General features: G+C 42.6%; 1 non-coding gene across 1 annotated transcript; it reads right to left on the reverse strand.

Moving 5' to 3' along the window:
• Window positions 1–12,866: 12,866 nt before the first annotated feature.
• Window positions 12,867–12,975, reverse strand: LOC126061257 (U6 spliceosomal RNA). The gene has a single exon (XR_007513736.1). It is a non-coding gene; the product is annotated as a U6 spliceosomal RNA (small nuclear RNA).
• Between the last annotated feature and the right edge of the window lie 6,957 nt (window positions 12,976–19,932).

Genomic DNA, 19,932 nt, shown 5'->3' on the forward strand with positions numbered 1-19,932 from the left:
AAGATGTTACTGGAATAAAGCTCTTGCCTCTCACTGGTCAAGAATGAACAGGTAAGGCACACAGAATTTTCCACACAAGCAAAGCTTTACTGAAGAGGCTTGCAGGTGGAGACGAGGAGGCCCCAAGCAACACATACTCCCTTATCACAGAACAAAAGACAGGCCTGGGTTTTTAAAAGTTCTTGGGTGGGAAAAGATTCATGTTTATTCACAGGTATAAGTGGCAATATGTTAACTACAGTGCACGCGCAGCAGCTTTCCAAGATAGCTCCTGTCCTGGAGGCCTCTGGGATTCATGGCAGGACTTATTAAGGGATGTCACGCCGGCAAAGTCTCCTGGCTGCTGTTGCAGCCCCTCACTGCTCCTGGTGAAGGTCACGCAGTGGTCACAGATGGACGTTCTGCGCATGCCCCTGGGGCTGGTTTTCTCCAGCTGCTTCTGAAAGGCAACTTTAAAGAAGTTGAAGGCTATTTTCTGATACCCTGCCCCATTAGAGTTTCCAAGAAGTGTCTGGTGGATTTGAACTGCCGACCCTTTGGTTAGCAGCCATAGCACTTAACCACTAGGCCACCAGGGTTTCCTTGTGGAGGTTAGCAAGTACCAAATCCTCTCCCTCTGCCTCTCCCTCTCCCTCTCCCTCTAGCTCTAGAGACTTGAGCCATATATCATTTTTCCAAGGGTTACACAGGGTCTTCAGGCATGTAGCCCACAAATGGTCAGAGGAGTATACATCACAAGACAAATACAAGAAACTCTTCATTAGACTAAACATATGCATGCAAGACATCTGTACTCTAACTGAGATAAGGACCAAGAAAAAAAGAAAGTTACAGACCAAAAGTGCCAAGCAACTTTCCTAGCTGCTGCCTGGCAGGCTGAAGGCCATCCCCCAAGAGATCAAAGAAAATGAAGGAAACCAAGGCTGCAAGAACTGAGAAGGCCCCATACTCCTTTGGAAAGAGACCAGTGCAGCTGGTGTAATTGAAAGTGAGAGTGTACAAAATACCAAGAAAAAAAACCTATAGGTTACTTAGAGTATCATTACAGCATTGGTTATGTCAAGATCCCGATCGCCTGCTTTGAAAAGAAGAAAACATGTCGCAGAGTATTAGGGTCACATGAATTAATTTTTTTTTTTTTTTTATCATGGCATGCAGGTGCAGTTAAGACATTGCAAATTTTTTTTTTTTTTTTTTGGCAAGTAGGCTAGTAAACTGAGTTTGGCTGGCTTGACCCACACTCATCACTTCCAGGACAATGGACAGGAGGGGACAGGTTCTGCTTGGTCTGAGCAGCTCACACTTGAGCCACACCCATTCCCATCACCTAAGCTTTTGTTTGCTAACGGACAGAAGGAGCATGTAAGCAGCTCCTGGGTACGTTGGCTATCACAACTACCTCTGTCTTTGTGGATTCACTTTGCCGTTCACCCTTCTGAGATAAATCATGACTCCATATGCCTGTTAACAAAAATCAAGACACAGAACTGGAATAAATGGTGGAAGACATGGTGAAAGGCGTGCTGAACTTGCAATAGCACTGTGGTCACTCTAACACTTGATTGCAATAGGTCTTAAGTAAAAGTAACAGGTCTGAAGACCAGTCATGGGAGCTTGCCTCCAACCTCAAGAAAACCTCAAAATACAGCCAATTTAAACCTAGATCACCCAGGGAAGCCCCAGACCAATCCCTCCAGGGACATGGGTGATGTCATTTAGTTAGGCACTCCACCCACCAACTCACAAACACCTGTAGGCAAATTTCTTGGGACCGTCATCATACAAATACACGTTTGCTCCAGACACACATAGGCTTCATCTCATCTCCGTGGACCTAAATTTCTAACCTTTTACCCTTACCCCGATATCTACCTTTACTCTATTTAGTTTTGTCAACATTTAGAACTCGCATGATTTTCTTAGAACTCAGAAATTCTATAAGGCCTAAGGAAATTGTCAGCTTCCTTAATAAAATAAAATTCACCAAAATTGTCAGTGAGGTGAAAATATCCAGATGGAGAGGATGAACTAACCTACAAATACCTAACTCCCAGATGTCTTCCCTTGTCTCTCATTAATTGCCTCTATCACCTTAAAACTGGCCTCAGGCAGTGCTACCAAAAACCAAACCAAACCAGTTGTCACTGAGTCAGTTCCAACTTACGGTGACCCCATGCATGCAGAGTAGAACTGTGCTCCGTAAGGCTTTCAAGGCTGTGACCTTTCTAAAGCAGATCACCAGGCCTTTTTTCTGAGGCACCTCTGGGTTAGTAGTCAAGTGCTTAAGTATTTGCATTACCCAGGAGCTGCTATAACCCCATTAACCTGGAACAGAGAGCATAGACATAAGATCCTACCATTAATTCTCTATAACAGTTTTCTCAAACTTAGATAATGTTTCGATAACTTTTATAAAAAAAAAAAATCCTATAAACCCCTACTATTGATATATATTACTTTTACTATGCTACTTTAAAATTAACAAATGTAAAACTAAGTATTCATATAGCTCTTCGATTACTTTAAAACCCAAACAAATCTACATATTAAAAACAAAAAAAACCTACAAAACAATAGAGTTCCAGTTGAAAACATCAGTGTGATGGATGATGTTTTCTGGAACTAAATTGCACATGTTGGGTTTAATAGACTACTTATTTGCATGTTTTATGCTTCACTTTTTGTCCATTTGATTTGTTTTATTTTGAACACTGGTGGGACCATCAATTCAGTCTTTCTCCTTGTCATTGTAGAATCAATCCTTTTTAATAATAAACTTGTTTTAACCACTGATCCATTTGTTTGAGGGGCTGATAAATTTATCAGTGCATTCCAATAAATACATAGTAATAAAAAATAATACTAAAGATTAACATTCAAAATACCATTCAACAAAAAGTACTTCATCATTTCTTTACCGCTATTGAACTTCTACACACTCTCAACATGATATCCACTGCTATGACAGAGGGCCTTTTGGATTGAGGATACTGTACTACCCCTTAAGGAGTCCTTGGGTGGTACAAATGGTTAAGTGCTTGACTACTAACTGAGAGGTCGGCAGTTCAAACCCACCCAGAGGTACCTCAAAAGAAAGGCCTGGCAATCTGCTTTTTGAAAGTTCGCAGCCTTGAAAATCCTATGGAGCACAATTTTACTCTGCAACATGTGGGGTCACCATGAGTCAGAATCAGTTCCACAGCAAATGATTGGTTTGTTTGGTTTTATACTACCCTTGGGCCAGGAAGGAAAGCCTGGTGGCATAGTAGTTAAGAGCTACAGCTGCTAACCAAAAGGTTGGCAGTTCGAGTCCACCAGGCACTCGTTGAAAACAATATGGGGCAGTTCTACTCTGTCCTATAGGGTCGCAATGAGTCAGAATCGACTCGACGGCAACGGGTTTGTATTGGGTCAGGAAACTGATTGATTTTCCCACCACTTTTTCTTTGTTCACATTTACAGCAAAATCTTTATTTCCATAGCATGCCATGAGACTCTCTCCTTCAATTGACATCAAACTCAGCCTCAGGCACTGAAATAATGTAGTAGCACATTTTGATCCTGATTTTTAAAAGAGTATCTTCAAAATAAAAACACTATATTTGAAAATTCTTGTGGAACAGTCACTCTCCAAGACCTACTTTGAGAATCACAGCTTTCGTAGCATAATTGAGTCACAGGTGGAATATTTAAACGGTACCAGTAAAAAAACAAAAATAAAAAAATTTTATTTATTTATTTTTTTCCTAAGACACCTTGGGAGGTAACCAGGGAATGTCATAAAACTGGGTCATCTGGTTTACTGACTAGTACTGTTCATCGTCATAATTGACCCAACCGCGTACAACACAACAGCTATTCATCCATCTTCAGCTTACAGCCCACTTCGGGGCTGCTTGCCAGTCTCAGTCACCCACAGGGATGCCAAGTCCTGGTAAGAAGTGAGAGCGCCCTCTGATGTCGGCCTGGGGAATGGTTTCCCATTCCCATTTTCTGTGAGAAGACCTGACTTCCCCAAAGGTTGATGCTGGAGTTGCTTGTGTTTTTCAGGAGGAAACCTTTACTCAGCATGAGGACAACCAATAAGCCTCAACGGGCTCATCTTCACCATTGCATGGAACGCGCGGTAGTGTAGTCCTCTTTCATTACATATGGCACCTGTGCTTGTTAAGCCAGTTGCGGCCAAGTCAATTCCAACCTGTGGTGATCCCATGTGGGTCAGAGTAGAACTGTGCTCCATAGGGTTTTTAATGGCTGATTTCTCAGAAGTAGATCACCAGGCCTTTCTTTCAAGGTGCCTCTGGGCAGACTTGAACCACCAGCCTTTCAGTTAGCAGCTGAGTACCATTTGCACCACTCAGGGACTCCTGTGCTTGGTTACTCTTCTCTCTCTCATTGCCTCAGGTAAAAACTCCCTTGCCAGCTCTAATTACGAACAAATTCAGTCTCACTGTACCATTAGCTCAAGGGTGACGAACATGATTACCTCCACTATTTGCTGCATATTGTTCTAGTCCCACCAAATGCGTGGACTCCCTCATGAGGCTTTACCTTCCCCTTCACCTCTCGTTCCTACCCTGGCCCAAACATGAAGCAAGGTGCTGCAGAAAGTTCCAGGCATTCAGACATAACATTTGTACATCTAGATATTGTTTTACTAGGCCTGAGGATCTACTGGGTAACAAAGCCAGCATGTTTGGGAGAAAGGGAATCAAGCTTTAGAAAACATGGGCAAATTACTTTGGGATGCTGAAAAGGCTCTTTAAGGAAAAGGGTTTCCTCTTTATACAGTTGGCCATGGGCCCTGTAGTGGGTTGAAGAGTACCCCCTCCAAAAAAGATATGTTCAGATTCTAACCCTGGGAACTTGTTAATGTGACCTTATTTGGGAAAAGGGTCCTTGCAAGTATAATCAAGGATCTCTAGATGAGATCATCCCGGATTATCCGGGTGGGCTCTAAACCCAGTGACAAATGTTTTTATAAGAGACACACAGGGCAGAAACGCACATGGAGAGGAAGGAGAAGGCTGAGAGTGGAGCGAGAACTATCTATTGAGCACATGCTGTGAGTGAAGCATTGTACCAGCACTGTACAACGTCCAAAATGGCACACACAGCCCTGCTCTTTGGAGTTTATGGCTCAGTCAGGGAGAAAAATATTAAACAGGTTACTTAAGCATAGATAATTAATTATCATCGTAATAAGGGCTAGGAAGAAGTCCTACCAAGCTTTAGATTTCGTGATTTTTAATCCAATTCTTTAAGTTATTCAAGTGATAAATTTTAAAAAACTGCTATTGCTAATGATGTCAGATTACAAATTTACAAATTGGAAAGTTTTGTAAAGGTTTTTGTGTGGTTTTAAAAATAAGGATATACACACAAAGGTGACTAGATAGATGTGTGTGTGTGCGTGTGTGTGTGTGTGTGTGTGTGTAGGGAGAATATGGAGGAAAATATACAAGAGTACATACCAGCTATTAACTTTTTTTTACCTCAGGTGGGCGGGAAGGAAGAGGGCTGGGTGAGGTAAGGGTTATTAACTTTCGATTTTAGTATTCTCTCTCTAGTTACAATGACTATATATTGTTTTTGTAATTTGATAAAAAAATAAAATTAATTTTAACAGAAAAAGAAAAATCTCCATGATAAGAAGACTGCCAAGGAAGAGAAAAATTGTTTACAAAGAGTGGCTGAGGGCACGAATTTGCATTTGTCTACCTAAAGATAAACCTGATCAGTAAATATAACCTCCTAGATCAAAGGCCCTCAAGATAACAGACATCTCCCCTTCTTCCAGCGAAGACCAGGTCTGGCAGGATGTTGGTAATTCAGGTCTGCACTCCAGGAGCAAACTTGGCCTGGCCTCGTCAGATATGAATGAGCAGGTAATTACACTAGCAAGGAGGCCTGTGCAAGCTCCTTCAACTTCAGGAACCCTTAGAACAGAATATCTTAGGGGTAACTTATCCCTACCATCCTTGAAGATGCTGCTTCACATGTTTCTAAGACCAGAGCCCACAGTACTGAATGGATTACAGTCACTTTGAACTCCTGGTGCAGGAATGTGAGTGTGTGCGTGTGTCTGTGTGTCTGTGTGTAAGAGAAACGTGATTCATAAATATATTGAAACATATATTTTGCTCTAATTCTACCTTCTCAAGATATTTCATTGGGAGAGGCCGTATTTACCTTTTTTTTTTAAAGTTCCCTTTAAAGATGTCCCCGTGGAAGTAGAGGAATGGATTATTTAAGAAGGCCAATGTTCTAACGAAGAATGTCTCCCACTTTTTGCTCATCATAATCACCACCCGTTGCCATCAAGTCAATTCTGCCTCATAGGGACCCTACTGGACAAAGTAGAACTGCCTCAGAGTTTCCAAGGAGCGGCTGGTGGATTCATACTGCTGACTTTTTGGTTAGCAGCTGTAGCTCTTAACCACTTCACCACCAGGGTTTCCTCATAATCACCATCTCTATCAAAATAGTTCGTGAACACTTAAAGAGTGAAAATCCAGTCCAGAGACCCAGCCAAAAACCCAAATATCACCTGAGAAAGAAGGTTCTGAGAGCCCTGGTATTTAATATGTGAAAGAGGGCAGGTGGAGCTGATGAAGACAAGAATGCCAGAGTCCATGGCACTGCCTACAAACATGGCCACTGAGTCGGCTGGAGAGATAAGACCTAGTTCTCAACATAGAGAAACTAGACTTTATCTAACAGGCCCAAGACTAGCAAAGGTTTTAGGAAAGATTGGTGTCCCTGGGAGCTAACCTTGGTGCTTGTCTCAGATCCCGGCCTTCAGTTATCCTCCGTAGCTATTATGCTCACCTCTTGGTTTGACCCTGCCCTAGTTCCTGGAGCAACCTAATAGCCACTTCCAATATTTCTGCCATAGCTACTGCCTGGGTCAGCCATTGCTGGTTACCCTATGGCACCTGGCCTTCACCTACCTAACCACCTTTTCACCTGTGGCTGCCCCATCTGACTCCCTTCCAATGCACATTTCCTGCTGACCTCCTCCACTGTCCTGCGTTTTTAAGCTGTTCGGACTCTGATAGGAGAAATCAAACAAATACAATTAAGGATAAACCCACAAATCAAATACCAGTGGACAGGAATGGAGCAAGTTGCTCTAAACTTTTTCCTGATGCCTTTACGCACTTCTCCTGGCCACAAGACCTTAAATTATCTTTCTTTTTTTGGAAATCCTAGGTGACTACAGATAGAATCTCCGGGTGGTGCAAACGGTTAAGTGCTTGATGACTAGCCAAAAGGTTGGAGGTTCGAACCCAACCAGAGGCACCTCAGAAGACAAGCCTGGTGATCTGTTTCCGAAAGGTCACGGCCTTGAAAACCCTATGGAACGGTTCTACTCTGCACACGTAGGGTCACCATGAATCAGAACTGACTTTACAGCAACTAGCAACAACACAGCACGGTGACTGCAAGGTTCCAGGCTATTCCTTGACTGCTTTGCGTACATTACTCAGGTCTTCCCCATAACCCTATAAATTCTCTGAAGCAGAGATGGTGTCCTATTTCTTTGGCACTCCCCACAGCAGCTAGCACATGGTTTCAAAGTACTTGCTTAATAAGTATTGCTTAATGGTCACTTGGTTCATTAATTAATTTAGAACTCAATTATTCTTCAGTCATTAAGTGTGCCCACTAAAAACTGAAAGAGTCAAACTCAACATTTAAATATCAATGAGAAAATTAATGGACTGTTTATCAAATTGATGAGATTTGGAGGCCATAGATGAGGGGTGTGTTGTTTACCTAAAAGGAGAGAACAAACACAGAATTGAACATATTTATTCACATTGTTGTTGTTGTTGTTGTTAGGTACCATTGAGTCGGTTCTGACTCATAATGACCCTATGTACGACACAACAAAACAAGGCCCCGTCCTGAGCCATTCTCACAATCCTTGCTATGTTGGAACCCATTGTTGCAGCCACTGTGTTAGTCCATCTCATTGAGGGTCTTCCTCTTTTTTGCTGACCTCTACCAAGCATGATGTCCTCCTTCAAGGGCTGGTCCCTCCTGAGAACATGTCTGAAGTACATGAGACGAAGGCTCGCCATCCTCACTTCTAAGGCACATTCTGGCTATACTTCTTCCAAGGCAGATTTGTTTGTTCTTCTGGAATTCCATGGTATATTCAATATTCTTCACCAACACCATAATCCAAAGGCTTCAATTCTTCTTCATTCTTTCTTATTCATTGTCCAGATTTTGGATGCATATGAGGCAATTGAAAATATCATGGCTTGGGTCAGGTGTACCTTAGCCTTCAAAGTGATATCTTTGATTTTTAACACTTGAAAGAGGTCTTTTGCAGTAGATTTGCCCAATGCAATGTGTCATTTGATTTCTTGACTGCTGCTTCCATGGGTGTTGATTGTGAATCCAAGTAAAATGAAATCCTTCACAACTTCAATATTTTCTCCTTTTATCGTGATGTTGCTTATTGGTCCAGTTGTGAGGATTTTTGTCTTCTTTATTCATTCTTTGCATCAAGCCCTAAGATGTTAGTGTTCAGCAGACTTTAAAGAGTTTCTAACCTAGTCTCCCCTCCCTGCTTTGACTTGAAAAAGCATAGACCTAGAGCCGTAAGGAAAATACACAACTTTCCAAGAGAGAATTATCTCTTGGGTTCTCATAAAAGTATTTGCCAAAAACAGAAACCAAACCCATTGCCACTGAGCTGATTCTGACTCATAGAGACCCTATAGCACAGAGTAGAACTGACCCATAGGGTTTCCAAGGCTGTAATCTTTATGGAAACAGACTGCCATGTCTTTCTCCCACAGAGTGGCTGGTGAGTTCAAACCGTTGACCTTTTGGTTAGCAGACAAGCACTTGGCCATGGCACCAACGGGGCTCCTCATACAGATATTTACAAACCCCTTATTATATTCTATACTTTTTTCTAACTTTTTATTATGAAAAATTTTGAACGTACACAAAGTTGGAAGAATAGTACAATAAACATCCATTTACCCTTCGCCTAGATTCAACATTGTTAACTTGTGCTGTATTTGCTTCATCAGAGGCAGATAGACCAAAAACAATTTTTTTCGAAAGCGAGTTTCAGGTATTGTAGCACTTCACCCCTAAGCACTTTTCCAACAAACATCTCTGGAGAATAGACAGTTCCCTACATAAAAACCATACTATTATTACTCCAAATGAAATTAACAATTTTTTCCATATTATCATTTAATTTCCAGTCCATATTTAAATTTCCTTTTTTTTTCAACTATATCCTTTATAGCTGGGTTTTTATTTTTAACCTGGATTCAGCCAATTTTCATGCCTTGCATTTCATTCTTTTGCTTTTGATATTAACATTGTGAAAATTCCAACTGAATTATCTTGTAGAAAATCCCAAGTCATCGATCACATTATATATATTTTTTCAATTACATAGCTTTTTATTATATATAATAAAACCTGTTGCCATTGAGTCGATTCCAACTCATAGCAACCCTATAGGACAGAGTAAAACTGCCCCATAGGGTTTCCAAGGAGCGGCTGGTAGATTCAAACAGCTGACCTTTTGGTTAGCAGCAGAGCTCTTAACCACTGCGCTGCCAGGGTTCCACTTTATATAAAATGATGTCTCCTAAATCAGTGTAATTTTGATGTAACGTAATGTGGCAAAGAGCACAAAACATTATGTGTGCACATGTATTTATTGAATACCTTGATAAGTTATCATATTGAACACCTGTGTAACTAACAAACACCATGCCACACACTCCAGAAGCCTGTCTTCCACAGAGACAACCACTACCCTGACTTCAAACACCATTTGTTAATGTTGCCTGGTTTTGACTTCATAATAATCACTGTAAATGAAATAATACAGTGAGTATTCTTTTGTGGTCACACTGTCTTTTAATCCTTTGTGGCGTCTGTATTCTTCTCTACTTCCCTCCCCACCTCCGGTCCTACCGAAGCTCCCTGTCTTATTTGGTTTTGTGTTTTCCAGGTCCCCAGTCCAATACCTGGCCTCAGGCAGCTACTTGAAATGTTCATTAACTGAATGAATGACTGAGATCTCACACATCTAGCAAGTGAATGGGTCAGTTTTAAAACTCAGGCCTCTTTATTCTAAGCCAGTGAGTTTGTTTTTCAGTTTGGGGAGAATTTGTGTACAAATGGCCCCATTCGTTCCATACGAGAAATCTTGAAGAAATTTCTGGTGACCGTGTTGTTAGCTGCAGTTAAGTTGGAATGTGGCAACCCCATGTAGTACAATGAAACCAGACTCTGCCTGGTCCCGCATCTTCCCCATGATCAGTTGTGAAATGATCCATAGGGTTTTCATTAGTTGATTTTTTTTTTTGGAAGTAGATTACCAGGTCTTCCTTCCTAGGCCATCTTAGTCTGCAAGTTCCACTGAAACCTGTTCAGACAGGTGGCGGCTGTGCATGAGGTGCCTCAGTCTGAAACTGAACCTGGATCTCTCACATGGAAGGGGAGAATTCTACCACTGAACCACCATAGCCCTTTGGTGACCAGACCCATTGCTGTCAAATTGATTCCAGCTCTTAGCGACCCTATAGCACAGAATAGAACTGCCTCATAGGGTTTTCTAGGAGCAGCTGATGGATTCAAACTGCCAATCTTTTGGCTAGCAGCCAAGCTATTAACCACTGCACCACCAGGGCTCCAACTGCCCTGAAAATAGTGGAAGCCTGTGGGTCTCTGATGTAAAGTTGGTTGGTACAACTTGAATTTGGGCTCTGGTGCCATGTGTGAATTATAAGTATGTAACTGACTTTTAGATAAGTATTTTGAAAGGATGGGTAGGTTAGGGCAGCCACTCTTAAAAAGAGTGATATGATCTCATCCACAGAAAACCCTGAAGAATCCACAAGAAAACCACTGGAACTAATAGAAGAGTTCAGCAAAGTATAAAAATCAGTTGGATTCCTCTGCACCAACAAAAAGAACGTTGAAGAGGAAATCAGGAAAACACATACCAGTCTCCTAGAAATAGCTGAAGCTTTACCTCCTTCCCAAAAGGCTTAAGCCTAATATTCCAGGAGGGTTTAAAAGCTCCTCCCAATCTCCTACAACGCTTGTACACAACTGCGCTAAACTTTCCAACTGCATTGGTAATGTTTGCTAACACGTCTGCAGCTCCCACTAGACTGGAGAAGTGAACTCAGATACTTTCCTGGGCCAGGCTGATGTGATAGATCAGGGACAGGCAAACTATGGACCAAAGGCCACTGCTGCCCACTACCTGATTATTTAAATCAAGTTCGATTGGAACACAAACACACCCTTTCATTTATGTATTTTCCATGGCTACTTTCACCCTGCAAAAGCAGAGCTGTGTAGTTCTGACAGAGATGATATGACCCACAAAGCTTAAAATCTTTGCTATCTGGCCCTTTACTGAAAATGTTTTCTGACCCCTGCTATACATGACGAAGTGCTATAGGAAAATCAAATCCAGATTACCTGAGCTTCCAATTTTTCAAGAAAGACTAGAAATCTGGACTTTTTAGTGAAAACCTATTACTTAAAAGGCCCTTTGGAGCCCATGACCTGCCTCTTTGTGATCTCTGTCAGAAACCACACCCTCCTAGAAAGTACAACCTGCTGAGGGAACAATGAAGAGCAAGCCAAGACAATAGATTCCACGGTACAAATTATGAATACTGTAAAGGTCCAGAAAAGGGTGAGACGGTAGCTGAAGGAAGGTGTCAGGGAAAGCTTTGGGATGGAGAACTAGACTCTGGAGAATGGGTACGATTTGGATGGATGGGTATTCCAGAGATAAAGAGTATCACCAAAGGTATGGGGCAGGGAGGATGTCTTTGGCATGAGGCCACCAACGTATAAATTGACACTTTGCTGCCTGAAAAATAGCCATATGCTTAACCAAGTCAAATTTTGGTGTCTATATAAAGGTGCCACCACTGTCTGTCAGTTTGTCATTCAGTGGTGGCTTGCATGTTGCTGTGATGATGGAAGCTATGCCATCGGTATTTCAAGCACCAGTAGGTCACCCATGGTGGACAGGTTTTGGCGGAGCTCCAGACTAAGACAGACTAGAATCTACTTTCAAAAATTAGCCAGTGGAAACCCTATGGATCACAACAGAATATTGTCCAATATAGTGCTGGAACATAAGTCCCCTTAGACTGAAAGCGCTCAAAATACACAGCGGCTACAACAATGGACTCTAACACACCAATGGTCATGAAGATGGTGCAGGACCAGGCAGCGTTTCGTTCTGTTGTAAATGGGATCACCATAAGTCTGAGTTCACTTGACAGCAACTAACAACAACAATATAAAGATGACTTTAGCAGGATTTACCATCGTGGAAAGAAAAGCAGTCTGTCTCATGATTGTCCTTCATTGCCATTTGCACTCTCCTCATGTAAACTTCTGCCTCGGGAAGAATTAACCAGTGAACCAATTTCAAAAATCAATTTGTGGTAATTAAGGTGAAGTTTACCTACAAATGAACAGGGTAATTAATTTGGCTATAGTACAAAGATGGGACAAACAGTCTCTAATAAGTGTCCTCAAGTATCTCTTTTTAATAAATTAAGATTCAACTATAAGTAGTCAATCTATGTATTTAACTATTCTGAGGACTTTTGTGAGGCCTTCCTTCGCGGCGGGGGAACCCATTGCTATTAAGTCCATTCTAAATCATGGCGACCCCATGTGTTAAGAACAGAACTGCTACATAGGGTTTTCTTTGTTGAACTCTTTACAGAAGCAGACCACCAGACCTTTCTTTCACAGTGCCACTAGATGGGCTCGAACCACCAACCTTTAGGTTAGTAGTCCAGTGCAAACCGTTTGTATCACACGGGGACTATCAAAATATGGAACGATTCACAAATTTGTGTGTCATCTTTGTGCAGGAATCGTGCTAATCTTCCCTGTATCATTCCAATTTTAGTATATGTGCTGCTGAAATAAGAGTATCCCATGAGAGCTAAACTCTAAAACTACACAAAACAGATAAAAGTAGAGATGGATCAAATTGTCTCAAAGAGACAGATGAGGTCTGCAAGGTTTAGCAGGTAGAAAGGTTAAAAGGGCCAGTCAACACAGGCTTGATCAGCCATGAAAACATAGAGAAGGACATCATGATGGTGACCATCAGTGGAGCCCACTTAAGAACTGCCCACTGGAGATAGGCCCTCAGCCAATGGCTCTGAATATCTACCGCCATTGGCAAGGCCCTCCCTACAGTGGAAGTGCAGTGCCAGGCTTTCCCAGCTGAACATTTAATTAAACATCTGAACCACCCAACTAGCTCCCCTCGTTGGAGTCCCTGCTCGCTAAGCAACCTTCTGGTGATTTGCCTTCCTTGGAGGTCTGTCTTCAGTGAAAGAATGTGCAAGCCGTGTGGAGACAAGTATTTCAGACACAGAGGCGGTTCCAGTCCTCTTGTGACTCAATAAATTGACATCCTGGTTTCACACCTCAGCTCTCCCAGCTTAGTTAATTGGAGTTGAAGCTGAGAGATGGATCCGTGCTCAGCGTGCTGACAGATCTCGTTTCTAAACCTGAAGGCAGAGACCAGACCCCGCGCAAAGGTAGCTCCACTCCATGAGGTCTCTGCAGAGACAGCCAAGCACTCCCCCTCCGATGTCCTCACATTACCTTTGGCAAGCATGCTTTCTCCCTGAGACTCCTCTAAGCTTTGGATCTGGTTGCTGACTCTTTGAGAGCATTGATTTACAGGGAAAGAACCAGATGTGAATTGGCAAATCTCTGAGAGGACCCAAAAAATCAAACCCATTGCCATCAAATCAATCCCAACTCATAGCAACCCTATAGGACAGAATAGAACTGCCCCATAAGGTTTCTAAGGCTGTAAATCTTTACAGAAGCAGGCTGCCACGTCTATCTTCTGCAGAGCAGCTGGTGGGTTCAAACTACTGATTTTTTGGTTGGCAGATGAGTGCTTAACCTCTGTGCCACCAGGACTCCTCAGGGAGAGGGCACTAGAGTGAAATCAGGGCAAAGATGACCCTCCTCGCTGGCCAGCTAAAGCCACTCCTAATGTATTTCCTGTCTGAAGATTAGTGCATGTTATTTGATCCTGGTCCACTTTCAATTCATCATGGTCCATGAATGCCGTTTGTGTCTCAGGGTTGTCAATATTAAATATCATTTCATAGCTGTTAATTTTCTCCACTGTAAAATGTGGGTCATGCCTACCATGTCTTTGATTTACTAGTCATTCCTTCATTCGACAAATGTTTACTGAATGCCTGCCATATGAGAGACAATATGCCAGGCACTGGTGGTACTAGGGAAATAAGAGATGCCTGCCTTCTAATGGGAAAGACATAAATGAAATCAATTGTGGCAATTGATTGGTTAATTACAGTTGTAATAAGGGCTGCAAAGAAGAAGTTCACAGAGCTCTTTTTGGAAGATCAAATGAAATCATCTCTCTGGTTTTCTGCCCACCAGATGGTCCATTGTCAGAGACTAAGAGGTGAACAGCACAGTCGCCCACCAACTTATCTAATGTTCTCCTCATTTTCTTTCTTTTCTATAAAACCTAATCCTCAGTTGAACCTATAAACAGAGCTCTCTGTTGAAATCTAACAATCAATCATGGTTGCTAGAGTTGGAAAAACTGCTTATGACTTCCTGATTCCAGAACCCACTATGCCTCTGCCCCTGCCCCTGCTGGCCCCTGGAAAGGGGAACCAGGCCACCTCTGGCCACCAGGCCCGTGTACCCACTGCGCATACTGCTTCTGGAACCTGGCAGAGCATAACTTCTTCAATGGTAATTTTTTGTTCTTGTTTTATCTTCCTCCCTTCCTTGAGGATTTTAGAATAAATTCACATGGGACCTGGACCGGAAGAACTTCAACTCTTTTTTGAAAGGTAGTTTCTTCATACTCAGAAGACCACATGCAAATGATGGAGGAGGTCCCCCCCGACCCAGCCCTCATTGCTCAGGAGTGTTAATCCTGGTCTTCTAGGTCCCAACCTCAGTATCAATATCCCCTCCACCAATTTTACTCCTGCAAATAGGACTTCTGAAGACCTGCCTTGATATGCCAGGGTTCTTTTTGTTATTGTTGAGAATATACACAGCAAAACATATACCAATTCAACCATTTCTACACATACAGTTCAGTGACATTGATTACATTCTTGGAGTTGTGCAGCCATTCTCATCCTCCTTTTCTGAGTTGTTTCTCCCCCACTAACATAAACTCACCACTGCCTAAGGTTCCTATCTAATCTTTCAAGTTGCTGTTGTCACTTTAAGACAGGGAACAAAGACCCTGAGATCAGAGGGTGCCTGTTTGAGGAACAGCAAAGAGACTGGTGTGATTAGAGGAGAAGCAAGTTAAAGAGAGATAGGCTCTACTATCAGGGAGGTAATAAGGGGTTGGGTATGGAACCTAGGGACTTATTAAGACAAGGAAGAGAGGGGCCCCCAAATCTGCAAACATAGGAACAAGAAATGGGCCAGGGTGCAGAAACAAAGCCATTCCCTAGAACAATGGGGTAGTGTATCTAAAAATCGCCTGCAACGTGTTTAAAGTTGCCTTTCAGAAGCAGCGGGAGAAAACCAGCCCCAGGGACTTGCACAGTACATCCACCTGTGACCCTGTGTGACCTTCCACCAGGGCAGTGAGGGGCTGCAGCCCCAGCCGGGGAGTCGAACCTGAGGAGTGAGAGACTGTGCAGGCGTGATACCCTATAGTAAGTCCTGCTATGAATCCCAGAGGCCTCCAGGACAGGAGCCATCTTGGAAAGCTGCTGCGCACGCACTGTAGTTAACATATCCCCACCTGTGCCTATGAATAAACATGAATATTTTCCCGCCCAAGAACTTTTAAAACCCCAGGCCCGTCTCTTGTTCTGTGAGCCGGGGTGTGCGTTGCTCTAGGCCCTCTTGGTCTCCGCTTGCAAGCCCCTTCAACAAAGCTTTGCTCTCACAAAAACTCTACATGCCTTACCTGCTCATTCTTGACCAGTGAGAGGCAAGAACCTTATTCCAGAAACAACTTTGATCCCATATAAGTAGTTCTTAGAAGAACATAATGCTCAGCAGGAGTTCCAATTAGAATGGACCTGTTCGCAGACCTGGTTCCAATTTGCTTTATTTTCAAATAGAAGAAACTTGAGCACGTTTATACGCTACTGGAGAAGGAAACAGTAAAGTAGGATCAATTAAAAAAAAAAATCACAGGAGTGAAAGAAATAAATGATGGATATCACTTCAAAAATTCTCCCCTATCATAGGAAGACTTAACATAGTAAAAATGTCTATTCTACCAAAAGCCATCTATACATACAATGCACTTCCGATCCAAATTCCAATGTCATTTTTTAATGTGATGGAGAAACAAATCACCAACTTCATATGGGAGCAAAAGAAGCCTCGGGTAAGTAAAGCATTAGTGAAAAAGAACAAGAAAGTGGGAGGCCTCTCTCTACCTGATTTCAGAACCTATTATACAGCCACAGTAGTCAAAACAGCCTGGTACTGGTACAACAACAGGCACGTAGACCAATGGAACAGAATTGAGAACCCAGATATAAATCCATCCACATATGAGCAGCTGATATTTGACAAAGGACCAGTGTCAGTTAATTGGGGAAAAGATAGTCTTTTTAACAAATGATGCTGGCATAACTGGATATCCATTTGCAAAAAAATGAAACAGGACCCATACCTCACACCATGCACAAAAACTAACTCCAAGTGGATCAAAGACCTAAACATAAAGACTAAAACGATAAAGATCATGGAAGAAAAAATAGGGACAACCTTAGGAGCCCTAATACAAGGCATAAACAGAATACAAAACATTACCAAAAATGACGAAGAGAAACCAGATAACTGGGAGCTCCTAAAAATCAAACACCTATGCTCACCTAAAAAAAAGACTTCACCAAAAGAGTAAAAAGACCACCTACAGACTGGGAAAGAATTTTCAGCTATGACATCTCTGACCAGCGCCTGATCTCTAAAACCTATATGATTCTGTCAAAACTCAACCACAAAAAGACAAACAACCCAATCAAGAAGTGGGCAAAGGATATGAACACACACTTCACTAAAGAAGATATTCAGGCAGCTAACAGATACATGAGAAAATGCTCTCTATCATTAGCCATTAGAGAAATGCAAATTAAAGCCACGATGAGATTCCATCTCACTCCAACAAGGCTGGCATTAATCCAAAAAACACAAAATAATAAATGTTGGAGAGGCTGCGGAGAGATTGGAACTCTCATACACTGCTGGTGGGAATGTAAAATGGTACAACCACTTTGAAAATCTATTTGGCTTTATCTTAAACAGTTAGAAATAGAACTACCATACAACCCAGAAATCCCACTCCTCGGAATATACCCTAGAGAAATAAGAGCCTTCACACGAACAAATATATGCACACCCATGTTTATTGCAGCTCTGTTTACAATACCAAAAACCTGGAAGCAACCAAGGTGTCCATCAACGGATGAATGGGTAAATAAATTGTGGTATATTCACACAATGGAATACTACGCATCGATAAAGAACAGTGACGAATCTGTGAAACGTTTCATAACATGGAGGAACCTGGAAGGCATTATGCTGAGCGAAATTAGTCAGAGGCCAAAGGACAAATATTGTATAAGACCACTATTATAAGATCTTGAGAAATAGTATAAACTGAGAAGAACATATACTTTTGTGGTTACGGGGGGGGAGGGAGGGTGGGAGAGGGTTTTTTACTGATTAGTTAGTAGATAAGAACTACTTTAGGTGAAGGGAAGGACAATACTCAATACATGGAAGGTCAGCTCAACTGGACCGGACCAAAAGCAAAGAAGTTTCCGGGATAAACTGTATGCTTCAAAGGTCAGCGGAGCAAGGGCGGGGGTTTGGGGACTATGGCTTAAGGGGACTTCTAAGTCAATTGGCAAAATAATACTATTATGAAAACATTCTGCATCCTACTTTGAAATGTGGCATCTGGGGTCTTAAATGCTAACAAGCGGCCATCTAAGATGCATCAATTGGTCTCAACCCACCTGGACCAAAGGAGAATGAAGAACACCAAGGTCACACGATAACTATGAGCCCAAGAGACAGAAAGGGCCACATGAACCAGAGACTTACATCATCCTGAGACCAGAAGAACTAGTTGGTGCCCGGCCACAATCGATGACTGCCCTGACAGGGAGCACAACAGAGAACCCCTGAGGGAGCAGGAGATCAGTGGGATGCTGACCCCAAATTCTCACAAAAAGACCATACTTAATGGTCTGACTGAGACTAGAGGAATCCCGGCGGTCATGATCCCCAAACCTTCTGTTGGCCCAGGACAGGAACCACTCCCGAAGACAACTCATCAGACATGGAAGGGACTGGACAGTGGGTAGGAGAGAGATGCTGATGAAGAGTGAGCTCTCTGTATCAGGTGGACACTTGAGACTGTGTTGGCATCTTCTGTCTGGAGAGGAGATGGGAGGGTAGAGAGGGTTGGAAGCTGGCAAAATTGTCACGAAAGGAGAGACTGGAAGGGCTGACTCATTAGGGGGAGAGCAAGTGGGAGTGTGGAGTAAGGTGTATATAAACTTATATGTGACAGACTGACTTGATTTGTAAACGTTCCCTTGAAGCTCAATAAAAATTTTTAAAAATTCTCCCCTATCTCTCACAGCAAAACCATGAAAGCCTTTCCTCTCCTGTCATTGCCCAGGAGTGTCAATCCTGATGTTCTAGGCCCCAACCTCAGTATCAACACCCTTACCACCAATGTGTAACTCAGGGTCCAATTGGGAGACACACACAGTAATTTGAATCAGGAAAGTTTAATATAAAAAGTCAACAACTACAACAAGGGATTAAAAGGAGTCCTGGTGTTGCAACGGTTAAGGGCTCGCTGCTAACAGAAAGGTCAGCAGTTCAAACCCACCCAGTGGCTCTGTGGAAGAAAGACCTGGCAATCTGCTTCTGTAAAGATTATAGCCCAGAAAAACCAATGGGGCAGTTCTACTGTGTTGCATGGGGTTCCTACGAGTCGAATCAACTTGACAGCACCTAACAACAATGACAAAATGGGATTGGCTACCAAGGGGTAAAGAGAAGTCTAAAGAGTAGAGGAATAGCATATTTATGGAGCAGTCACTACCACTAGGGCTGAGGTAGAGTACCCAAGGACAGAATGAATATCGAAGAGCAACTCCCGTCACCAGAGCTGAGACCAGACCCCATTGTAGAGGGCACAGCCATGGCTCACTGGGTAGTGAAGTCACTGAGGTGTGCCCACTGGTAGATCTCCTTCTGGGCGCCAAGAGAAGCTGTCAATGGGGAGATGCTGCACACTGCCCAAAATACACCTTGGATTCCAATGATTCAATATGTGTTTAATAGAAAATTCAGGCTGCAACAGCAAAAAAAAAAAAAATCACCCTGGAACCAGGAAATGCCCTTTCATCCACTAGTGTTCTTCCAGTTCACCCTACTGGTGAAATGTACATTGTGCCAGCTGACCACAGAGAAACATGCCAATATCACAGGCAAGCAACAAAGATGGATTTGCAGCTGAGAGGCTATGGGCTGATCACTAGCGCAGTCCACCCCTGCTTAAATCTAATTCTACGTTTATTCCACACTGACACCCACATAGCTGAATGTGGATAGAAAAAACATCAACAGCCAAACTGACTAGTCCCGCTGGTCTGGCCACTAGCGTCAAGTGAGTCCTTAGGGCTGCCAGCAAATTCCACCACTTTTGTCCTGCTCATTCACCTACTCACCTACCTCACTTTTCAAACAAATAACACCTCCTCCCTAATTCACTCCCTCTCTGCTGATTACCTTGGTTCCTTTTTCCCCCCCGAGAAAACAGAGCATTGGGAAAAGGACTTCTGCAAGCTCTCATCCCATTTACACACTCAC

Source organism: Elephas maximus, chromosome 17 (genome assembly GCF_024166365.1).
Source record: "Elephas maximus indicus isolate mEleMax1 chromosome 17, mEleMax1 primary haplotype, whole genome shotgun sequence".
Taxonomy (NCBI): Eukaryota; Metazoa; Chordata; class Mammalia; order Proboscidea; family Elephantidae; genus Elephas; species Elephas maximus.